The sequence below is a fragment of the Hemitrygon akajei genome, chromosome 6 (genome assembly GCF_048418815.1).
Source record: "Hemitrygon akajei chromosome 6, sHemAka1.3, whole genome shotgun sequence".
Classification (NCBI taxonomy): Eukaryota; Metazoa; Chordata; class Chondrichthyes; order Myliobatiformes; family Dasyatidae; genus Hemitrygon; species Hemitrygon akajei.
Window position 1 is genome coordinate 65,078,772 of NC_133129.1, and position 24,014 is coordinate 65,102,785.

A 24,014-nucleotide genomic window follows, 5' to 3' on the forward strand; every position below is an offset into this window, starting at 1 on the left:
GACACTGGTTCTGGCTGCAAACCGATCCACGTTACTGATCCAGGTGGGCTGGGTTCCACTGCATGGATCCCAGCCCTGACGAAACTCCCAACACCCTGGATCTGGCTTGTACTCTGGACCCCTGGCTCATGTCACAGACTGAGAAGTGGGAACAAATGTTGTAAAATTGGTCGCTAGATTACTGGAACTTTACCGCACTTCGATGTGCTGGGTCGCTTCAGCAGAGTTGTTAAAATGAAACCCTGTCTTTCGTGAGGTATGTCAATGCATCTCACAGCCATTATTTTGAAGGACAGGTGTCCTGGACTAATACACAGCCGTCAAATCACTAAAAAAACAAATTCTCTTACCTCCTCACAATCCTGGTTATGGGAGCTTGCTGTGATGCAAGCGATCAAGGCAGCCAATGAGCTCACTGCAAAGTACTTCACAGTACTGGCACGCAATGCACACTTAATACTCATTCACCTTACCTTCGACACACTGGCCAAAGCTTGGAGATGAAGCAGCAAAAATAATTACAAGTCTTCTAACCTCAGTCACGCTAACCAGGAAAATGACAGTGTATTTTTTTTCTCAGTTTCTTTTCCCATATGCCCCCTCTCCCTTGGGAGGGTTACATGTTTACAGCTCAGTTCTGTGGTGTGCATACTGGGAGCCTGTGTTCTATGTCAACATGTTGGCTGTGCTCTAGCTCTCTTATTAACACGGCAACAGCATCCTGCACTTCTTATTGGGCCTTTAACATAACGTCACACCAGAACAATCAGTCAAATTTTCACCAAGGAGATATCATACAGGCAACCAAAGTTTTAATCAATGAGGATATTCAGCAGTAACTTGAAGAGAGGAGTGTGGGCCAGGGAGGTTTGGAAAGAAATCTAGTGCCTGAGGCGTTGACAACTAAAGTACACCTAACATTGACAGAGAGGTTATATTCAGTGATGGCCAAGAGGCCAAAAATAGCAAAGTGTAGGAATATGTAGCTTGTAGACCTGGCAGAGGTTACAAAAGAAAGCAGGGAGAGAAGAGCAAGATTTTTTTAAAAACCCAAGTTGTTTCATTATCTACAGCCAGGCAACTGTGAACATTTAAAATTATAAATGCTGCCTAGCTCTGTTAAAACCATGAACAACCGTAAAGAGGATGTGAAGACTGAAATTCTTCTATTTTGGGGAAGAATGTATTGATGGCAGAAAATCAGCCCGCTCACTTATTAAACAAACATGCCAGATCTAATGCAAACTGTCAGGTCAGATGACCAAAAGCAGGGCCAGTCATACAGCGATTAAAATTAGGGATGTGCAAGAGAGCAAGATTGGAAGAGTCCAGTGATCTCAGAGACTGTAGACATTTCAAAAGGTTTTAAAGATTGAGGAGTTCGGGTGAAACAACGTAGGGCATTAGAAAAATTATGCAAATAAAATAGGCATTAATTCAAGTTCCAATTTCAATTATTAGTAACAATTTTGAAATTTAAGGGTACATCAGATTATTATTGTCACGTGTATCAAAGTACAGTCGGCCCTCCTTATCTGCGGGGGATTGGTTCAGAGACCCCCCCGCGGATACCAAAAATCGTGGACGCTCAAGTCGCTTATTTAACCTGTCTCAGTGCGGTGGTCTTTAGGACCCAGTGGAACCCCGGACTTTATTTAACGTGTCTCAGTGCGGTGGACATTAGGACCCGGCGGTGAAGCTCTGAATCCGCAGTGTTTCTGTTCACGAAAATAATCACAATCACGATTGAAAATAAGGTGGAAGAAATAAAGTGATTGGAAAGAGGTGAAATGCCATCGGTCATTGGAAAAGTGTTAGGCTACGTCAGTCAACGATTGGAACAATTTTAATGGAGCACGTGAAAGGCCCTGCCCCGATGAAAGCTACAATTATTACTAAGCAACCCAGTGGTTTAATTATTGAAATACGTATGTTTCTTAAGTGTTTTAAATGCATAGAAAGGTAAAATATGTACTATATACTAAGACAAACGTTTGACTAACTGACTCCAAATAATACCAGATGTACCTGTTCCGACTTAAAGACGGACTCAGGAATGGAACTCATTCATAACCCGGGGACTGCCTGTACTTTTAAGTCATTTCTAGATTACTTATAATACTTAATACAATGTAAATGCTATGTAAATAGTTGTTATACTGTATTGTTTAGGGAATAATGACAAAAAAAATAGTCTATACATGCTCAAACAACGAGTGCTGGAGAGAGAACTTCCGGGTTTTCCGATCAGCGGTTGGTTGAATCCGTGCATGCGGAATCTGCGGATAAGGAGGGCCGACTGTACTGCAAAAATAACTCGTTGCCTACCACTCATGCAAATCAATTCATTACAGCGTATTGAGGTGGTTTAAGGCAAAACAATAGTAGGGTGCAGATTCATGTGTTACAGTTAAAGAGAAAGAGCAGTGCAGGCATAATGAGGTGCAATATCATAAGGAGGCAAAGAGTAGGGTCAAAAGTCCAACTTACTGCACTAGGGAACAGTTCAATAGTTTTATAACAGAGGGATTGAAGTCTGGTGACACATGCTTTCAGGCTTTTGCATCTTCTACCTGATGGAAGAGGGGAGAGAGAGGACCTCCAGGACGGGTGAGGTCTTTGACTATGCTGGCTGCTATACTGAACCAGTGTGAGGTACAGGCAGAGTCCATGGATGGAGGATGGTTTCTGTGATGTGCTGAATGTGTCCATAACTCTGCAGTTTAGTGCCATCATGGACACAACAGTTGCCATGATGCATCTCGATAAGATGCTTTCTATTGTGGATCAATTAAAATTGGTCAGGGACAAAGGGACATGCCAAATTTCTTTGGCCTCAAGTAGAAGTGCTGGTGAGCTTTCTCAGCCGTAATATCAACCCAATTGGACCAGGGCTGGCTTTTGGCGATGTTCACTCCTGGGAAGCTCTCGAAAGGACAGCTTTGTAACGTTCTGTCTACAGGTCACTGGGCCACAGTAGAAGGCTGAATGTTCAAGAGATATAGTTTGCCAACTGTTAAGAGTACAAGACATCCTTGTGCATCAGGCAAGTGAAAGGAAATGAAGTAGGTTAATCGGCCTACATCAAACCAAACAACAGACACCAGCTAAGTCACTTTACACCATTGTTTCTGATTTCAAGGAAGTTCCCACTTCCATTTTCACTTAGTACATCAAACATGGGCGCAGGCATATTTATATCTGCTCCATCAATTCAGAAGAATAAGGGGAGACTTCATTGAAACCTACTAAATGTTGAAAGGCCTTGCTAGAGTGGATATGGAGAGGATGCTTCCTGTGGTGGGGGAGTCTAAAACCAGATGACACAGTTTCAGAACGTCCTTTTAGAATGAAGATGAGCAGGAATTTCTTTAGCCAGAGTGGTTAATCTGGGGAATTTGGTGCCAATTTAGGTATATTAAAGGCAGAGGCTGATGAGCAGACTCAATGAGCCAAATGGCCTAATTCCGCTCCTATATCTTACGGTCTTCAGTATGAAGAGGATCAGCCCTTGGGTGTCTGGGTTCTCTGTCCTCTGAAGATAAGAGCTGTTTGAACATTCAGAACATTTGCCTTATCAGTTACACTGTATTCTTACTGGAAATACACAACTCATTGGAACCATTTGCCAGGCACAAAATTTGCACTGAGTCACCTGCTGTCATCTTGGTCCATAAGAGTTTAAAAACTTGCTGTATTTTGAATTCAACAGCATCTCCTTAAAATGTCAAATGCCTGATGGATAAAGACCTTTTATATCAATCAGGTTCAGTATCATCAATCCTCACACTGAGATTTAAGGACAAGGGTGATGTCTTAAAAGGATAATGAGAGTGGGAACTCGTGCAGATAACTGATCATGGGCTGATAGGTGAGAAATGGAAAAAAAAGTTGGGATTTGAGCAGAATTCTGAACGGTAACATGCTTACACGTGAAGCAAGGAAAAGCAGCAGACCACAGAAGCGGATAGTACAGCTGCCCACGAAACCAGAAACAGAATCACTGTTCTACATCCGAGATCTTCCACCCGATCCCACACACGAATCTCCATGCTCCCCCCCTCTCCCCTTATGGACTCAACGGCAATGGGAGAAGGAAGAAACAACGACCCACCCTTGAATGTCAACAGTACTTCTCACATGATCAGACACTCCACACAAGTGCAATCACAGATAAAACCTGATACCAGCTGACTGATTAAAGAGCAGGACTAGAGACTAAATCTTCAACTGAGTTTGGTTTAAACTCCCCCGTGCCCCCCCCCACACAAAACAGTAAATATATGAAATAACTGCCACAGGAAGTGGTAGAGGTAGGTACATTTAAAAGACATTTGGAAAAGTATATGGGTATGAAACGTTTAGAGGGATATGGGCCTAGCTGAGCTAAGGCACCTTAATCAGCATGGAGGAGTTGGAATGAAAGGCCTATTTTCTAGGCCCTTTAACTATGGCTCAAGATTAGGGAGCAATTTTCAGAGTTTTCAACCTTGGCCTTTGAAGGTCTCCCGCCCATAGCAACCACAGAAAATGGGATGCTCCGGGGCCAGAATTGGAGGAAGGTGGATACATTAAGAGGATGATGTACCTGGCTCAAAGGTTAATTTATTATCAAAGCATGTATCCATATACAACTCTGAAATCTGTAATTCTCCGAATAGCCATGAAGCAAAGAACATGAAAGTCACTCAGAGAGAAAGTCTGGTGGAGGTGACAGATACTGGAAGGACAGTATCTGATTCCACCCACTAGCCGACCTCTTGGAATCCTTTGGGCCAGTCTGACATCAAAATGCAATGCCATCTCGGCCTGGAATTGCCCTGTAGGGAACAACAGCTCAGCCGTGTGGATTATAACAGGCCCTTTCAGATACTCATAACAGACAAAGCAGCCTCCTCAAAACCCACCCACCCAGCTCAAAATAAAGTGTACGTTGAGAAGTCTGCCTGGGTAAAAAGAAAATAATCATCAAATACAGAGCACAGTGGCATTTCCTCTTGTGGAAGTGACAATTTAGCAGAATTTATGCACGGGCTAATCAAAGCAGAGTGAGCTCCTGAAAGAGCATCACAGCGTCCAGAACAGAGACCAGTAATTATCCTTTCTGGGCTTTGTTCCAACTGGCCTCCTTCAGTAGCGCAAGCGCCTCTTGGAAGAGCTGGAGTTCAGAGATGAAGACAAGCTCTTGGTGTGAGAGAACTCAGAAGAGGAAGGAGGAGGTGCTTGCGAGGAAGGATAGCATCTGAGACGCAAGGAAACACTAACTGCTTCTACTTCTGAGGACTCCATGCTGAGGTCCCTTGGAAGCAAACTCATTGTTCTCGGTCACTGAGGTTCAAATTCATTGAGAGCTGTGACAGCCGGCAGACCCAAGGAAGGTCGTCACCAGATGTCACTGCCCTCGAGACTGCAGACTACCAGCTAAAGATTGGTGCGGGGGGAGGGGGTGCAACACTCTGTGGATCAGCTGGGAGTCTGCTCCACTTTGTAGAACTGTCCCTGGAATACTCTGCAGGGAACAGGATGGTGTGAGAGCAGGTAATGGAGTTTTGGGTCAGCAGAGAAACAAGCCCTTTGGTCCATCTGGACCATGGCGAGCCATTTAAATGGCCTTTTCCCACTGACCTCCACCAGGACCATAGCCCTCCATATCAATATCATCCATGAACCGATACCAACTTCTCAAACAATGAAATCAAGCTTTCATTCACCACTTACCCTGGTTGATCCTTCCAAAGTGCAACCCCTCTCACTTGTCTGCATTAAATTCCACCTGCCATAGATCCTGGAGCAAGCCACGATAGTTTTCCTCACTATCCACTACACCCCCAATATTGGTGTCATCCATAAATTTGCTGATCCAGTTAACCAAACAACAACAGACTCAGCACCGATCCCCATGGCACACTTGCCTATACCTGCAATGGTCTTCCTTTTATTTCTTAACCAGGCCTTCAACATTTCTTAAAAACAACTGTTCCCTACATGTAAACAGGAGGAAATCTGCAGATGCTGGAAATTCAAGCAACACATGCAAAATGCTGGTGAAGCACAGCAGGCCAGGCAGCATCTATAGGGAGAAGCACTGTCCCCTACGTGTTTTCTTTACCTTTTGGCTCCACAGATGGATTACCATTCTGAGTTTCCAGAAACAATTTTGTCCCTTGCAGTCCTTTTGCTCTTAACATATCTGTAGAACCCCTTTGGATCCTTCTTCACTTTGTCTGCTAAGGGAACATCATGCCTTATTTAGCCCTTCTGATTTCTTTACGGTGTTCTCTTGCATTTCTATAACTCTATTAGCACCTCATTTGTTCTTATCTGCCTATATCTGCAATGACCTTTTCTTACTTAACCAGGGCCTCAATATTTCTTAAAAACCAAGGTTCGCTATTCCTGTTTACTTTACCTTTTGTTTTGACAGGCACACGCAAGCTCTGTACTCACAAAATTTGAAGGTCTCCCACTTATCACATTATTATTATTTTGCCAGAAAACAGCCTGTCCCAATCCACACTTGCCAGATCCTTTCTGGTAACATTGAAATTGGCCTTTCACCAATTTAGAATCTCAACCCGAGGGCCAGACGTACTTTTTGCATATTTACTTTGAATCTAGTGATCACAATGGCATTAGTTTCAAAGTCTTCACTGCACAAACTTCCGTCACCTACCCTGTCTCATTCCCTAATAGCAGAACAAGTATCATGTACGGGAGTTCTATGTACTGATAAAGGAAAGTTTCTTGAACACATATGACAAAATCTATCCCATCTCGTCCTTTTACTATATAGGAGTTCCAGTCAATGTGGAAAGTTAAAATTACCTACTTTATAACAACCTTCTGTTTCTTGCAACAGCCTGCAATCTCTTTGTAACTCTGTTCCTCTAAATCCTGAGGATTGTTGGGTGGTCTGAAATATCACCTCATTAAACCCATACCTTTCCTATTACTCAGTTCCACCCATAATGCCTCACTAGATGAGTTCTCCAGTCTGTCCTGACTGAGTACTGCCGTGACATTTTACTTGACTTGTAATGCCACCCCTCCTCCTACAGGCCCTCCCACTCGGTCACGTCTAAAGCAACAGAATCCCAGAATAATGAGCTGCCAGTTGCAGTCTCTCCTGCAACCAAGTGTCACTAATGGCTACGATATCATAATTCCAGGTGTTGATCCATGCCCTGAGCAAACCTGCCTTTCCTATGATACTTCTTGCATTGAAATGTATGCAGCTCAGGACACTAGAGACAGTCTGCTCAATCATTTGATTCCTGACTTTGTCTGAGGTCTTAACTACATCTGTCTCCACAACCTCTCCACGGTCTGTCGTAGCACTCTAGTTCCCATCCCTCTGCAACTCTAAACTCCCACCCAACCTTGTGCAAACTGCCCGATACTGGGTTGAGAAAACAGACAAACCACAAATACTTATGTAGGAAGCAGGTGATAGTCTATGCTGGAATAGAGATATTGGGCCATTGCTGTGGGGTGGGGAAAGAGTAGAGACAGAGTACTATCAACAGATGGACAACACAAGGCAACCTTGGACTGGCAGAGCGAAGAGATGGGGGAGCAGCAGTACTAAGGGAACATCATACTATTGGACAGGCAGTGTTCAGGAAGCACTGCACTGTCAAAGGAGTAATACTGAGGGGACACAACAGAGTGCCTGACAAATAATAATGTAGAAATCACAAAAGGGAAGCTGCTGCCACAGGTTCATCGCTCCCACAGGCCAGTCCAGCACAAGTTTGTCTGAAGCCCTGAGGGTTTCCCCAGATGCCCCAGTTCCATCCCACTTCCCAAGTTTATGCAAATTGCTAGGTTCACTGATCACTAAAAATTACATCTCTCCCCCACTCCCCCATGCGTATGGGGTGGGGGTAGTTGATGGGAATAGGGAGAGTGTTCGAAAAGTTGAATTTGTGTTAACATGTTGATGGTCAGCATCAAGCTGATGGGCTGAAGAGCCTGATTCCATGCTCTAAATATCTAACTCCAAGTCTTGATTCCTGCACATGCCATCACCAAAAACAGGAAAGTTAAAAATTCTCAAAATATAAAAAGAGCTATAAAAAAATTCTCACCAGGATCCAACAGTCACTTTGAAGGACCTGATCTTCCTTTAGCTAACTTCACCGAACAAGATAAGACCTACAGCACTGGGTGTTAAAGGCTGAAGATTCCGCTCACCACCAGCTCTGAGTTCTTCTCACTCACATCAGATGGTTAATAGGAAATCAGGAACAGTGAGACAAAGTGGAAAGGAGAGGGGCTGAGTGTCAAGACAGATTTGAAAGAGCTGTTTAAAAAATATCATGCATGATGTCACACTCTATAAATAGAGTTGGAAATTATGTAGGACCTCAACAGAACCATGGGTTAGGTCTCAGCTTATGTATTAAGGCCAGTGCTGAACAGTTATCAAGGACTTGGAAAGGATGTGGAGGAGACTTGCCAAACTACTCATCACAACTAACAGAAAGTGACCAATTACGGAGAATGCTAAATTTGCTGATGACACAAAGGCAGGAGAAGAAAAAGTTGTGAAGAGGAAACAAGAAGGCAAGAGAGGAATACATTTATGTGTGTATGTTATGCGAGTAGATCAAGATTAATCAAATGGAGAAGATGTGGGGAAATGTAAAACTGTCCATTTTAAATCGAAGCAGCGTGCATCATCAGAACAGTGAGAGATTGCACAGCTTTTAGACACCGAGGGATTAGAGTCTAATTTGTGAAAAGTAAGTAGACAGGTAGACAAAATAAATAGCCAAACAGGTCATAAGGGGTATTGAATACAAAACCAGGGAGGCCATGTCACAATCATATGGGATAATGATGAGGCCACATCTGCAGCACTCTGTACAAAATTGATCCCCATTAATTAAGGACAACGTTATTGCATTGGATGCAATTCACAGAAGGGTCATTTAGCTGGTGCCTAGAAAAGACAGGCTGGCTTATTAGGAAAGAAACAAGCTAAGGATGTGTGAGAGGAGACTTGACTGAAGCATAGGTGGTTAGAGCGAGGATGTTCTCTCTGAGGGGGGGGAGGAATCTAGAACTAGAGGTTATTGCTTAAAAAATTAAGCTGAACAATAGTAATGAGGTAAAAATTCCCTCAGAACAAGTATTTGAAATTCTTCTCAATAAGGGCAAACTTTAGATTAGGCTCAAAGGGCTGAAAGACCTATCCCCAGTTCATGATGTCTAGTGGATAATAACATATTGCACAGTCATATTGCAAGCAAGAGGCACACACAAGATGCTAGAGGAACTCAGCTGGCCAGGCAGCATCTATGGAAAAAAGTACAGTCGATGTTTTGGGCCAAGACTCTTCCGCTGGACTGGAGATAAAAAAAGATGAGTAGATTTAAAAGATGGTGGGGGGGGGGGGGGGGAGAGAGAGCGAAATACAAGGTGATAGGTGAAACTGGGAGGGGATGGATGAAGTAAAAGCTGTTAAGGGCTGAAGGAGGAAGATAGAAGGTCATGGAAGAAAGATGGGGAGGGGGGAGAAGCAACAGAGGGAGGCAATAGGCAAGCAAGGAGATAAGATGAAAGAGGAAAAAGGGGATGGGGGAATGATGAAGGAGGGGGGGCATTACTGGAAGTTTGAGGAATCGATGTTCATGCCATCAGGTTGGAGGCTACCCAGATGGAATACAAGGTGTTGCTCCTCTAACTGGAGTGTGACTTCATTGCAGCAATAGAGGCAGCCGTGGACTGATATATGGGAATGGAAACGGGAAGTGGAATTAAAATGGGTGGCCACTGGGAGATCCCATTTCTTCTGGCGGACCGAGCAATATTGCAATGCTGGAACAACTAGAGCCATCTTCTTTAGGTGCTGAAAGATTTAACAGGAGAAACCATGAATGGTTTTCAACAAGTCAAAAGCTGTTTCCTCTGGCAGAGGAGCCCATGACCAGCGGTCACACATTTAAGGGTTTTGAGGAAGGAAGCAGAGTGGAGACAAGGACAAATCATTTGTACACAGCGAGATGTGATCAAGAACAAAGTACCTCAAAAGGACAACAGAAACAGATTTAACTACAATTTTAAAAAATGGAGCTGGATAAACATACAAATGTTAAAATACTTACATGGCAAGCAGTAAAACGCAGGAGGAAGTGGGACTACTAGAAATTCTTAAGAAAAGCCAAAGCACAATGGACCAAGTGGCCTCCTGAACGCCATCACTTTTCAAACCTGCTCCTTCACTCTCCTGGACAGTGTGGTAACTTTCCTTCTGTAGATCATGAGCATCAATCCTAACACATTCTAAGTTGTGCCGAGCTTCCTTCTGCAGATCTGCTGAAAACCCCAGTTATAAACACGTCGAGGAAGCGAAACTGCAGCCAACTTAACATGAGCAAAAAAAATTGCCTTTTTTTCTGAATTTACAGAACATGTACAACAGTAAAATCAGCTCATTACTTAAACCATGCTACAGCTCAGAGGTGATGGCCCTTACAAAACAACAGTCCTTTTATCTGATCCCGGTCATGTTTATTCTCCACGTCACCTCCTCCTACCTTTCTTCACCTTCCCCTGTGATTTTCTTACTTTCCTTTATCCCCCATGTGTTTACCTAGCTTCATGCTTAAAACATCTCCACCTCAACTATATTCTATTGGACTGAGTCCCACACTGTCTGGGTAATGTTTCCTGTGAATTTTTTAGTGACTATCATGGATCCTACTTTAGAAATCACACCTTCATCCTATCTACCATCCTCACTTCATCTTTCAAAAATAATTTCCTTCATCAGAAAAAAGGGATGTTGAGCACTTACAGCAGGACATTGATAGGTGCAAAACTGGGCTGAGAAGTGGCAGATGGAGTTCAAACCAAATAAGTGTGAGGTGGTTCATTTTGATAGGTCAAATATGGTGGCAGAATATAGTATTAATAGTAAAACTCATGACAGTGTGGAGGATCAGAAGGATCTTGGGGTCCAAGTCCATAAGATGCTCAAAGCTGCAGCACAGGTTGATGCTGTGGTTAAGAAAACATACAGTGCATTGGCCTTCATCAATCGTGGGAGTGAGTTTAGGAGCTGAGAGCTAATGTTGCAGCTATATAGGACCCTGGTCAGAACCCACATGGAGTACTGTGCTCAGTTCCAGTCGCCTCACTATAGGAAGGACGTGGAAACCATAGAAAGGGTGCAGAGGAGATTTACAAGGATGTTGCCTGGATTGGTAAGCATGCCTTATGAGAATAAGTTGAGTGAACTCGGCCTTTTCTCCTTGGAGTGACGGAGGATGAGAGGTGACTTGATAGAGGTGTACAAAATGATGAGAGGCATTGATCGTGTGAATAGTCAAAGGCTTTTTCCCCAGGGCTGAAATCGCTAGTATGAAAGGGCACAATTTTAAGGAGTTTGGAAGGAGGTACGGAGAAGTTGTCAGGGGTAAAAAAAAAATTTTAATGTAGAGAGTGGTGAGTGCATGAAATAGGCTGCTGGCGACAGTGGTGGAGGCGGATACGATAGGGTCTTTTAAGAGACTCCTGGACAGGTACATGGAGCTTAGGAAAATAGAGGGCTATGGGTAACTCTAGGTAATTTCTCAGGTAAGGACATGTTTGGCACAGCTTTGTGGGCCAAAGGGCCTGTATTGTGCTGTATGTGAAAGGGCATTCAGGAAATCATCAGGACAACATCATCTGACTGTGCAGATATTGAGGTCAGCCTAGAAGATCATTAGGGTCTCTCTTCCCGCCATTACGGACATTTACACTACACACTGCATCTGCAAGATAACAGCATTATGAAGGACCCCACGCACCCCTCATACAAACTCTTCTCCCTCTGGCCATCTGGGAAAAGGCACCAGAGCATTCGGGCTCTCACAACCAGACTATGTAACAGTTTCTTCCCCCAAGCTATTCAGACTCCTCAATACCCAGAGCCTGGACTGACACCAACTTACTGCCCTCTAAGTCTTGTTTTTTTAATTTATTGTAATGCCTGCACTGTTTTGTGCATTTTATGCAGTCCTGGGTAGGTCTGTAGTCTAGGGCAGTATTTTTCTGTGTTGTTTTCACGTAGTTCAGTGTAGTTTTTGTACTGTTTCACATAGCACCATGGTTCTGAAAAAGTTGTCTTGTTTTTACTGCGTACTGTAGCAGCAGTTATGGTCGAAATGACAATAAAAAGTGACTTGACTATGTGACTATGTTTCTAATAGACATCACAAAGCATTGTACCAATAAGAAAAGTCACTAAACAAACATAAAAAACCTCCAGCACAATATAGGCCCTTTGGCCGACAAAGTTATGCTGAACATGTCCCTACCATAGAAATTACTAGGCTTACCTATAGCCCTCTATTTTACTAAGCTCCATGTACCTATCTAAAAGCCTCTTAAAAGACCCTATCGTATCCGCCTCCACCACCGTTGCCGGCAGCCCATTCCATGCACTCACCACTCTGAGTATAATACTTACCCCTGAATCTCCTCTGTACCTACTCCCAAGCACCTTAAAACTATGCCCTCTTGTACTAGCCATTCCAACCCTGGGAAAAAGCCTCTGACTACCCACACAATCAATGCCTCTCATCATCTTGTACACCTCTATCAGGTCACCTCTCATCCTCCTTCGCTCCAAGGAGAAAAGGCCGAGTTCACTCAACCTATTCTCATAAGGCATGCTCCCCAATCCAGGCAACATCCTTGTAAATCTCCTCTGCACCCTTTCTATGGTTTCCACATCCTTCCTGTAGTGAGGCGACCAGAACTGAGCACAGTACTCCAAGTGGGTCCTATATAGCTGCAACATTACCTCTCAGCTCCTAAATTCAATTCCATGACTGATGAAGGCCAATACACCATACGCCTTCTTAACCACAGAATCAACCTGCGCAGCTGCTTTGAGCATCCTACGGACTCAGACCCCAAGATCCCTCTGATCCTCCACACTGCCAAAAGTCTGACCATTAATATTATATTCTGCCATCATATTTGACCTACCAAACTAAACCACTTCACTCTTACCTGGTTTGAACTCCATCTGCCACTTCTCAGCCCAGTTTTGCATTCTATCAATGCCCTGCTGTAACCTCTGACAGCCCTCCACACTATCCACAACACCTCCAACCTTTGTGTCATCAGCAAACTTACTAACCCATCCCTCCACTTCCTCATCCAGGTCACTTATGCTGACTACTCCTAATCATATTACATCTCTCCAAATGTTCATAAATCCTGCCTCCCAGGATCTTCTCCATCAACTTACCAACCACTGAGGTAAGACTCACTGGTCTATAATTTCCTGGGCTATCTCTACTCCCTTTCTTGAATAAAGGAACAACATCCGCAACCCTCCAATCCTTCTGAACCTCTCCCGTCCCCATTGATGATGCAAAGATCATCGCCAGAGGCTCAGCAATCTCCTCCCTCACCTCCCACAGTAGCCTGGGGTACATCTCATTCGGTCCCGGCAACTTATCCAACTTGATGCTTTCCAAAAGCTCCAGCACATCCTCTTTCTTAATATCCACATGCTCAAGCTTTTCAGTCTGCTGCAAGTCATCACTACAATCACTGAGATCCTTTTCCATAGTGAATACTGAAGTATTCATTAAGTACCTCTGCTATTTCCTCTGGTTCCATACACACTTTCCCACTGTCACACTTGATAGGTTCTATTCTTTCACATCTTATCCTCTTGTTCTTCACATACTTGTAGAATGCCTTGGGGTTTTCCTTAATTCTGCACGCCAAGGCCTTCATATGGCCCCTTCTGGCTCTAATTTCCTTCTTAAGCTCCTTCCTAGTAGCCTTATGATTTTCTAGATCTCTAACATTACCTAGCTCTCATTACCACTGTGACATCAAGATTGGAAACAGTGAACTCCCATAAAAATCACTGTGGAAAACAGCATATAACCTGATTTTAGAGACTTTGAAAGATTGAGCAAGCGGGATCTCCACAAGCAAGATGCAACCTTTCAAAATGTATATCACCTCATATGGGGAGAGGGGGAGGGACGTAGGGGGTTTGAAGAACACATCAAACTGGTAAACTACAGTCATACATCAATTGGCTTTCTACTGCTTGAAACTGCCATCTTGGCACTGTTTGAGAGGAGCACAATTAAAGCAAACTATTGCCCTCCCTTTTGCTAAACTGATCCAGCAGTCAGAGCTGAGTGAGCTCAACAGCGTTTTTTTTTTAAAACACAGGAATGCTTTTCAGCACTTGTGCTGAGCTGGCCAGTTTGCATTTCCAGGATCCGCAGTACAATAAAGGATGGGATTGATATTCATATCACATAGACACATGCTCGCCTATGCTCTGGTATCAAGCAGTCATCACACATTTCTGTAAAAAGCAAGGTCATTACATGGCACCAGCAGCCTGCTCCTTCCCAGGGCTGTCAAGAAAGAGAGGCCTGCATTTCTATCGAGTATCTGATCACTATAGGTACTCCAGAGGGTGGTCACTGCTCTAACTTAGAAATCATGATCGGTGTACAGCAAGCTCCCACAAATAATGTGATCAGATCAGATCTTCCATCGTTAAGAGGCAGAGTGAGGAGTAAATACAGCCTGGGACATTGGGCATAACTCTCTCATACTTTGTCACAAGACGTTCAAAATTGAGCATGTCCACCCAAGAGAGAAACAGCCCCAGTTTAATGCTTTAGTGGATGCTGCAGCCTTCCCACTGTAACCAGGCTCAACCATGCTCAGGTGGGCACGTTTTGTGGATTGTACTCCGTAGCTCACATTATCGTGTGTTTCTGCTTGCTCCTTTTTTGCAATGATATTTTATAGTTTTGATTGGGGTGACTTGCAAGTAACGAACAACACAGCACTTGACTGAAATGAACTGAATGTGCCTGGACTACTTCAATGACCTTCTTGCTTGGTGTTCTACACTTTCTTTTTGCCATTTGTGCAGTTTGTTCTCTTTTTCTTCTGTGTGTTGGGGGTTGACGTTTTTCTTTCACCGGATTCCATGGAGTTTCTTTGTTCTGTGGCTGTCTGTGGGAAGATGAATCTCTGGGTTGTATACTGCATATACACTTGGGTAATAAAATTACTTTTAGTTATTCCCAAAAATCCGCTCCAAGGAGAGGTTGGACAAACTTGGATTGCTTTCTCTGGAGCATCGGAAGCTGAGGGAGATTGATCGAGGTTTATAAGATTATGAGGCACGGACAGGGTAGATGATCTTTTTACCAGGTTAGACACGTCAAATGCCAGAGGGCATAGCTTTAAGATAGCAGGGGAAATGTACAAGGTCTTGTTTTATTTACACATAATACTGGGTGCCAAGGGTGGTGTGGAAGCAGACATGCCAGTGTTGTCCAAGTGGCACATGAACATGCAGAGGATGGAGGGATAAAGATTAAGTGCAGTTAGATAGGTTTAGTTTAATGTGGCATCCTGTTTGACTGAGTTATCCCTTTATGTTAAAAGATCCCCTTTAAATCCCTTCTCTTTTTGATACCCCTACCATGTGGAGAAAAGAATTTGACCATCTTATATCCTACTGTCAGATCATCCCTCAACCTCCTTTGCTCGAGGGTGAATTATCTCTGCTTATCCAATCTCTCCCTATACCTAATGCCCTCCAATCCAGGCATGTCTCTGGTGAAACTTCTCTGTGCACTCTCCAGAAAGGCATACGATACCCTGGATCACAGATAATTAGCTAAGAGCAGAGGCCGGGCAAATTTAGATCGTTTTCTCAGGTGCAGCGAAGGCTGCGGGGACACCTGACACAAGTGCAGGCAAGCCCCATGGGGGGGGTGGTTTGAGGAGGAAAGAGTTGCATTCCCACAAAACAGGCACTACCATGATTTTCCATAAAGCAAATCTGTATCATCTGCATATCTGTCTACAAACGAGAGCTGGAAACAGCTCTTACGTGGGGACTGCCTGTATAAACAGAGTGGATGGATTGAATTATGTTGCACTTGTGATTACAGGTTTAACAATCGATCGTTCTGTACCATATCACATGACGTGGCGAACATCGTAGTCTTACCATGACCAGGACTGTTCTTGGTTCTTGGCAGATTTTATACAAAAGTGGTTTGCCATTGCCTTCTTCTGGGCAGTGTCTTTACGAGACAGGTGACCCCAGCCATTATCAATACTCTTCAGAGATTGTCTGCCTGGCATCAGTGGTCATGTAATCAGTACTTATGATATACACCAGCTGTTCACCAACTACCCCCATGGCTTTACGTGACCCTGATCGGTGGGGGGGGGGGGGGCGCTAAGCAGGTGCTACACCTTGTCCAAGTGTGACCTACAGGCTAGCGGAGAGAAGGAGTGCCTTACACCTCCTTTGGTTGAGATGCATTTCCACCATGCCATCAAAAGATTTAAGGAGAGGGAGATCATTTAAAGGAAATATGCAAGGCAAGTTTATTTTTTAACTCAGTGGTAGATGCTGTCAGAGGATGTAATGGATGCATAAAATATAGAAACATTTAAGAGCCTTTTAGATAGGCACATGAATGGAGAGGGAATGGAGGAATTATAAACCTCGAGCAGGCAGATGGGATTAGTTTAATCTGCCATCTTGATCAGCAGAAACATGCGGACCAAAGTGCTCCTTCCTGTGCTATTCTGTTCTACGTTCCAATACTGAATTAAACCATGTGCCTTAACAGCATCACCCAACAACTAACCAGCCCGGTTAACTCCCCAGTCCCTCAAAACCAAAACTATCCTCAATATCATCGAATTGAAACCACTGCAGCACTGCTGGTCACAGAACGCCTCTTACAATGGGCAGCAAAACTGTGCGTCGAACATAGACAGTCCTTGTTAGGCACAACTGTACCCTGAGTCCTGAGCAACTTCTAGGATAGTCAGTGGAATTTTCCAAACTTTACAATACATATGCAATCAAAGAACAGCCTTGTGACTGAAGTGAACAGCACTTTTTCCGATGCTTGTGACATAATAACAACCCTTACAAACTTGAATGATTATAGAGCAGTCCTTGAGATGCTCACGTGATCATGAAGCACCCTTCATCATGTTTGTCCTGTTTCATGGATGGTTTATTTCTTGTGCCAAAGTTTAAGTAAAGATCTAATGAAAGTATACAATGCAAGAAACACTGGAATTACTTAAAATGTCAAAGATAGCTTTGATATTTGGTGAATCTGTAAAAAAGCATCACAGAGGCAGTTTCTAGTTTAAGGGGAAGTTGGTAAATTCTTCAGGTGGCATAATGGTACAGAAGGCAGTGCTGCTACCACACAATACCGTTTCAATCTTGATCCTGAGTGCTGTCTGTGCGGAGTCTGCACGTATACTCCAAGAGTTCAACAAGTTTTGAGGGTATGCCACCTTCGAGCCGAAATGTGTGGCGACACCTGTGGACAGCCCCCAGCATACCCTCAGGTGTGTTGGTTGTTAATGCAAACGACAAATTCCGCTGCATTCCTTGCACACCTGACAAATAAACTCCAATCTTGAATCTGAGTATGTTGATTCCACAGGTGTGTTCCGGTTTCCTCCCACCTTGACAGGAGTGCAAGTGGATTAATTGGCTGTTCTTTTATCCCCGGTCAGAGCAGAACGAGAATTAGTGGGGAAATGAGGGTCACGAGAGGGGGCACGGGTTTGCAAGGAAGTAAGTGGGGGAATGAGACTGAATGGGAATCCTCCTCTTCAGCTGAAAGAAAATATAAAGTTAACATAATATGAAAATCTTTCATGATGTGATATTCAGTCAGGGACAGCATTATTGACAAAGATATTGAATAAAGTAAAAATAAAAGTAAAGACTGGCTGCATTATGGCCTGGTGTGGGAACACCAGAGCGAAAATCCTACAGGAGGTAGTGGATTTGGCCCAATAAATCAGAGGTAAAACCCTCCCAACCATTCAGCACATCTACATGAAATGCCGTAGTAGAAAAGCAACATCCATCATCAAAGATCCTCACCACCCAGGCCTGGCTCTTTTCTCGCTGCTGCTATCAGGTAGCAGGTACAAGAGCCTCAGGACGCACACCACCAGGTTCAAGAACAGTCACTACCCCTCAACCATCAGGCTCTTGAACACAAGAGGGTAATTACACTCATTTGTTGAGACATTCCCACAACCAATGATCTCCCTTTAGGGAATCTTTATCTTGCTATGTCATGCTCTCATTACTTATTGGTATTTATTTATATTTGCATTTGCATAGTTTGTCGCCTTCTATGCTCTTGCTCTTTCATTGATCCAGTTTAGTTACTGTTCTATAGGTTTGCTGAGTATGCCTGCAGGAAAAAGAATCTCAGGGTCACACGTGGTGACATGTACTGTCTGTACTCTGATAATAAATTTTACTTTGAACCCTTAAAAAGAATGTACAACTGAGTAGTACATTACATGGGGAAGTACCACCCACACCCCTCCGTCCACCATAGAAATATTATCTACATGAGGTGCTGCCGAAAGAAGGCAACATCCATCAAAGATTCCCATCATCCTGTTCCTGGTATCTTCTTGTAGACATTACAAGAGCCTGAAGACCCACACCACCAGGTTCAAGAACAGCTATTTCCCTTCAACCATTCAGCTCTTGAACCAACTAGCAAAAACCTCAATACCCAGAGCCTGGACTGACACCAACATACTGCCCTCTGCTGTGCCTACTGTCTTTTTTGTACTGCCTATTATTTATTGTACTGCTTGCACTGTTTTGTGTACTTTATGCAGTCCTGTGTAGGTCTGTAGTCTAGTGTAGTTTGTGGTGTTTTACTTAGTTTCAGTGTAGTTTTTGTATTGCTTCATGTAGCACCATGGTCCTGAAAAACGCTGTCTCGTTTTTACTGTGTACTGTACCAGCAGTTATGGTCGAAATGACAGTAAAAAGTGACTTGACTAATTACCACCACCGTTTAGCAGTACAGTACTATGACTACTCTGAATATTTTGCATTAAAATGGACTTTGTTCTAATTGTGTTCTTGAAAAAACTGTGCACAATTTGCCCATATTTTTCTTGCATCCTTGCAAGAGATAAGGTGAGGACATCTTGCAAGAGATGGGTGGGAAACTCTTCCCACACTACCCCTTCTCTCATTTCTATCATCTCCTTCTCATCCACTCTTATGATACGCCTTTCCATTGCAGGACATCCAAGATATCCTCTTTACAACAGGGTTTCCCCTCTACTGCTATCAATGCAAGCCCCACTAGCATCTACTCCATTTCCCACACATCCACCTTCACACTATCTCCCTTTCCCCAGGGTTAACGTATCGGGGAAATGGTTTCAGCTACCACCCCACAAGCGTTCATATCCAGTGTATCATTCTCTGCCACTTCCATCATCTCCAACGGGATCCCACGAACAGCGCACATCTTCCCTTCTCCTCTCCGCTTTGCACAGGAAGAATTTTCCCCATGACTCTCTTGTCTGGTTGTACCTCCTCAATCACTCTCCAGGCATTTATCCCTGCAATTATGGTGCGTTATACCTGTCCCATGTCTCCTACCTCACCATCATTCAGGGTCCTAAACAGCCTTTGCAGGTAACCTCAATCCACTGGGATTTTTATTATATCCAATGCTTCTGTTGCGGCCTCCTCTATATACAATAGCTGATAGCTGACGCAGATTGGGGGACCACTTTGTTGAGCATCTTCATTCTGTCAGCTGTAACAACCAGGATGCCCAGGTGCTCAGCCATTTTAATTCCACTTCCCATTCCCATACTGACATTTGTCCATGGGGTTCCTTGACAATGAATACTGTTCTCCTGCCACAGTCCTCCATACAGATGTGCTCAGTGGTTGGGAGGGCTTTGCCTCTGATGGACTGGGCTGTATTCACTACTTTTTGTTGGCTTTTCCTCTCAAGGGCATTGGTGTTTCCATAGCAGGCCATGATGCAAACATTCATAATACTCTCCACCACACAACTATACAAGTCTGTCAAAGTTTTAGATGACATGCTGAATCTTCTCAAAAAGGTGCTGCTCTGGCTTATTTGTAACATGCTGGACCAAGACAAATCCTCTGAAATAATAATGCCAAAGAATTTAAAGTTTCTGGCCCTCTCCACTTCTGACTTCCTGATGAGGACTGGCTGAATCAATCTCAGGTTTCGTTCTCCTGAAGTCAATAACCTGCTCCTTGGTCTTGCTGACACTGAGTGAGAGGTTATCATTGTGGCACCAATCAGCAAAATTTTCTATCTCCCTCTATATGCCGATTAGTCACCACCTTTGATTCGGCCAACAACAGTTGCGTCATCAGCAAACTTAAATATGATATTGGAGCTGTACCTAGCCTCACAGTCATAAGTATAAAGCAAGTCGAATCTTGTGGTGCAGCTGTGGTGATTGTAGAGGAGATGTTCTTGCCAATCAGAACTGACCAGGAGAAGCAAGTGAAGAAATCAAGGATCCAGGTGCACAGAGATGTATCGAGGACAAAGTCTATGCTAATGTGGAACTTGAATTCAACCTTTGACAGAGATCAAATGTGATGCAGTGGACACTGAGATTTTGTCCTTACCAAAAGGCTCAAAGAACAGAAGTCCAGGATTGTAGGTTAAATCACAAATATCTTGCTCTATGTCAAAAGTGCTTGAATTTTAAATAAAACTTACCATTTTATTCCCAGCACATTGTTTATGAATTCCCTCCACAGACTTGTATCTCTATTCATCTGACACAAATGAAGACACAGTTGTCTTCACTGCTCCCTCCAATAGACAGAAGCTCTTTAGACATTCCTCTTGGCAAAAAGCTTCCTCAGATGGTTATGGTAAAAGTACCAAGCAGAACCTCCAACTCTATCTCCTCTTCTTGGGATTTCCCTTGGGGATACAAATGGTTTGTTCACAGTTTCTAAGCTTACCTTTACGAACAGAAACATCCATCTCTACATTTCAAGGCATCTGCCTCTGAAAGATGTGCTGATCCACAGCAGTTGCCTTTGGGTTTAACCAACCTGCTTGTACTTAGCCTCAGAGTCAAAAGTGTACAGTGAGTAGAGCAGGGGGCTAAGTGTACAGACATGTGGTGCACCTGGAAAGATGACCGTGGAGGTTATTGTTGCCAATCCAAACTGACTGAGGTCTGGAAGTGAGTAAATCCAGGATCCAGTTGCACAAGGAGGCATTGAAGCCGAGTCTTGAAGATTATTGATTGGTTTTGAGGGGATGATGGTATAGAATACTGCACTGTAGTCAATGAAGGCCATCCTGATGTATACATCTTCACTGTCCAGATCATAACACCAGAAAATATAGGAGCAGATGTAGGCCAGTTGGCCCATCGAGTCTGCTCCACCATTCAATCATGGGCTGATCCAATTCTTCCAGTCACCCCCACTCCCCTGCCTTCTCCCCTTTGATGCCCTGGCTAATCAAGAACCTATCTCTGCCTTCAATACACCCAATGACTTGGCCTCCACAGCCGCTCGTGGCAACAAGTTCCACAGATTTACCACCATCTGACAAAAGTAATTTCTCCGCATCTCTGTTCAAAATGGACATCCTTCAATCCTGAAGTTGTGTCCTCTTGTCCTAGACTCCCATACCATGGGAAGTAACATTGCCATATCTAATCTGTACAGGCCTTTTAACATTTGGAATGTTTCTATGAAATCCCCCCTCATTCTCCTGAACTCCACGGAATACAGCCCAACAACTGCCAGATGTTCCTCATACAGTAACCCTTTCATTCCTGGAATCATTCTCGTGAATCTTCTCTGAACCCTCTCCAATGTCAATATATCCTTTCTAAAATAAAGAGCCCAAAACTGCACACAATACTCCAAGGGTGGTCTCACGAGTGCCTTATAGAGTCTCAACATCACATCCCTGCTCTTATATTCTATACCTTTAGAAATGAATGCCAACATTGCATTCGCCTTCTTCACCACTGATTCAACCTTTAGGGTGTCCTGCACAAGGACTCCCAAGTTCTTTTACATCTATGCATTTTGAATTCTCTCCCCATCTAAATAGTAGTCTTCCCATTTACCTCTACCACCAAAGTGTATGACCACACACTTTCCAACATTGTATTTCATTTGCCACTTCTTTGCCCATTCCCCTAAACTATCTAAGTCTCTTTGCAGGCTCTCATTTTCCTCAACACAACCTGCTCCTCCACCTATCTTTGTATCATCGGCAAATTAAGCCACAAATCCATTAATTCCATAGTCCAAATCACTGACATACATCTTAAAAAGCAGCGGCCCCAACACCGACCCCTGTGGAACTCCACTGGTAACCAGCAGCCAGTCAGAATAGGATAACTTCCCTGTAATTTCATGGGCTCTTATCTTGCTAAGCAGCCTCATGTGCGGCACCTTGTCAAAGGCCTTCTGAAAATCCAAGTACACTACATCTACTGCATCTCCTTTGTCTACCCTGCTTGTAATTTCCTCAAAAAAATGGCAGTAGGTTAGTCAGGTGGATTTTCCTTTCAGGAAACCATGCTGACTTTGGCCCATCTTGTCATGTGCTTCCAGGTATTCCGTAATCTCATCCCTAACAAGTGATTCCAACAACTTCCCAACCACTGATGTCAGGCTAACAGGTCTATAGTTTCCATTTTGCTGCCTCCCACCCTTCTTCAATTGTGGAGTAACATTTGCAATTTTCCAGTCAGCCAATACAATGCCAGAATCATTCGACTCTTGAAAGATCATAATGGCTCCACAATCTCTCCAGCTACTTCCTTTAGAAGCCGAGGGTGCATTCCGTCAGGTCCAGGAGATTTATCCACCCTCAGACCATTAAGCTTCCTAAGCACCTTCTCAGCTGTAACTTTCACTGCACAAGCTTCACTTCCCTGACACGCCTGAATGTCCGGTACACTTCAGATGTCTTCTACTGTAAAGACTAATACAAAATACGCATTCAGTTCCTGTCATCTCTGTGTCTCTAATTACAATATCTCCAGTGTCATTTTCTATTGGTCCTATATAGTGGGGGAGCATAGGACCAGAGGACACAGTATCAGAACAGAAGGGAGTCCTTTTGGAATAGAGATAAGGAGGAATTTCTTAAGGAGAGGGAGGTGAATCTGTGGAACTCATTGCCACAGATGACTTTGGATGCCAAGTCACCCAGTGCATTTAGGGGAGAAGATGGGAGGATGGGGTTGAGAGGGATAATAGATCAGCTGTAATGGATTGGCAGAGCAGACTCAATGGGCTGAATGGCCTAATTCTGCTCCAATGTTTTATGGTCTTATATCTCCCCTTGACTCTCTTTAACTCTTTATATACTTAAAAAAAGCTTTTAGTATCTTCTTTGATATTAGTCACCAGCTTTCTTTCATAATTTTTTCCCCTTCCTAATGACCTTCTTAGTTCCCTTCTGCAAGTTTTTAAAAGCTTCCCAACTCTCTATCTTCACACTAGCTTTGGCTTCCTTGTATGCCCTCTCTTTTGCTTTTACTTTGGCTCTGACTTCACTTGTCAGTCATGGTAGTGTCCTTCCATTACAATATTTCTTCTTAGTTGAAATATATGTCTTGCACTTCCCAAATTTTTCACAGAAACTCCAGCCATTGCTGCTCTGCTGTCCTTCCTGCTAGTGTCCCTTTCCAGTCAACCTTGGCCAGATCCCCTCTCATGCATTGTCATTTCCTTAAATAACAACTCAATTTCCTCAAATAACTGAAATAACAACACACTGGAATTTATTTTTTCTTCTCAAATTTCAAAGTGAACTCGATCATGTTGCGATCACTGTTCCAAAAGGTTCCTTAACCTTAAGCTCTCTTATCACATCTGGATCATTACAAAACACACGATCCAGCACAGCCGATCCCCTCGTGAGCTCAACAAAAAGCTGTTCTAAAAAGTCATCCCTTAGACATTCTACAAATTCTCTCTCGAGGTCCAGTACAGGCTTGGTTTTCCCAATCCACTTTCATGTTAAAATCCCCAACGATTATCATGACATTGCCCTTCTGATACGCCTTTTCTATCTCTTGCTGTGATTGATAATCCACATCCCGGTGAGAATGTGAAGAGGGTAAGGGGTACGTGTAGAAGGGGGGAC

General features: G+C 43.6%; 1 protein-coding gene across 8 annotated transcripts in view; it reads right to left on the reverse strand.

Moving 5' to 3' along the window:
* Positions 1–24,014, reverse strand: part of LOC140729106 (amyloid-beta A4 precursor protein-binding family A member 1-like) — a 174,307-nt gene that overhangs the window by 129,351 nt on the left and 20,942 nt on the right. The window contains exon 1 of one of the 8 annotated variants that reach the window (XM_073048510.1): positions 474–494. The exons of the other annotated variants lie outside the window; for them this stretch is intronic. The gene's annotated coding sequence lies outside the window, so the exon portion shown is untranslated. Of the gene's footprint in view, positions 1–473; positions 495–24,014 lie in introns of those variants that run through there. 8 annotated transcript variants of the gene reach the window in all.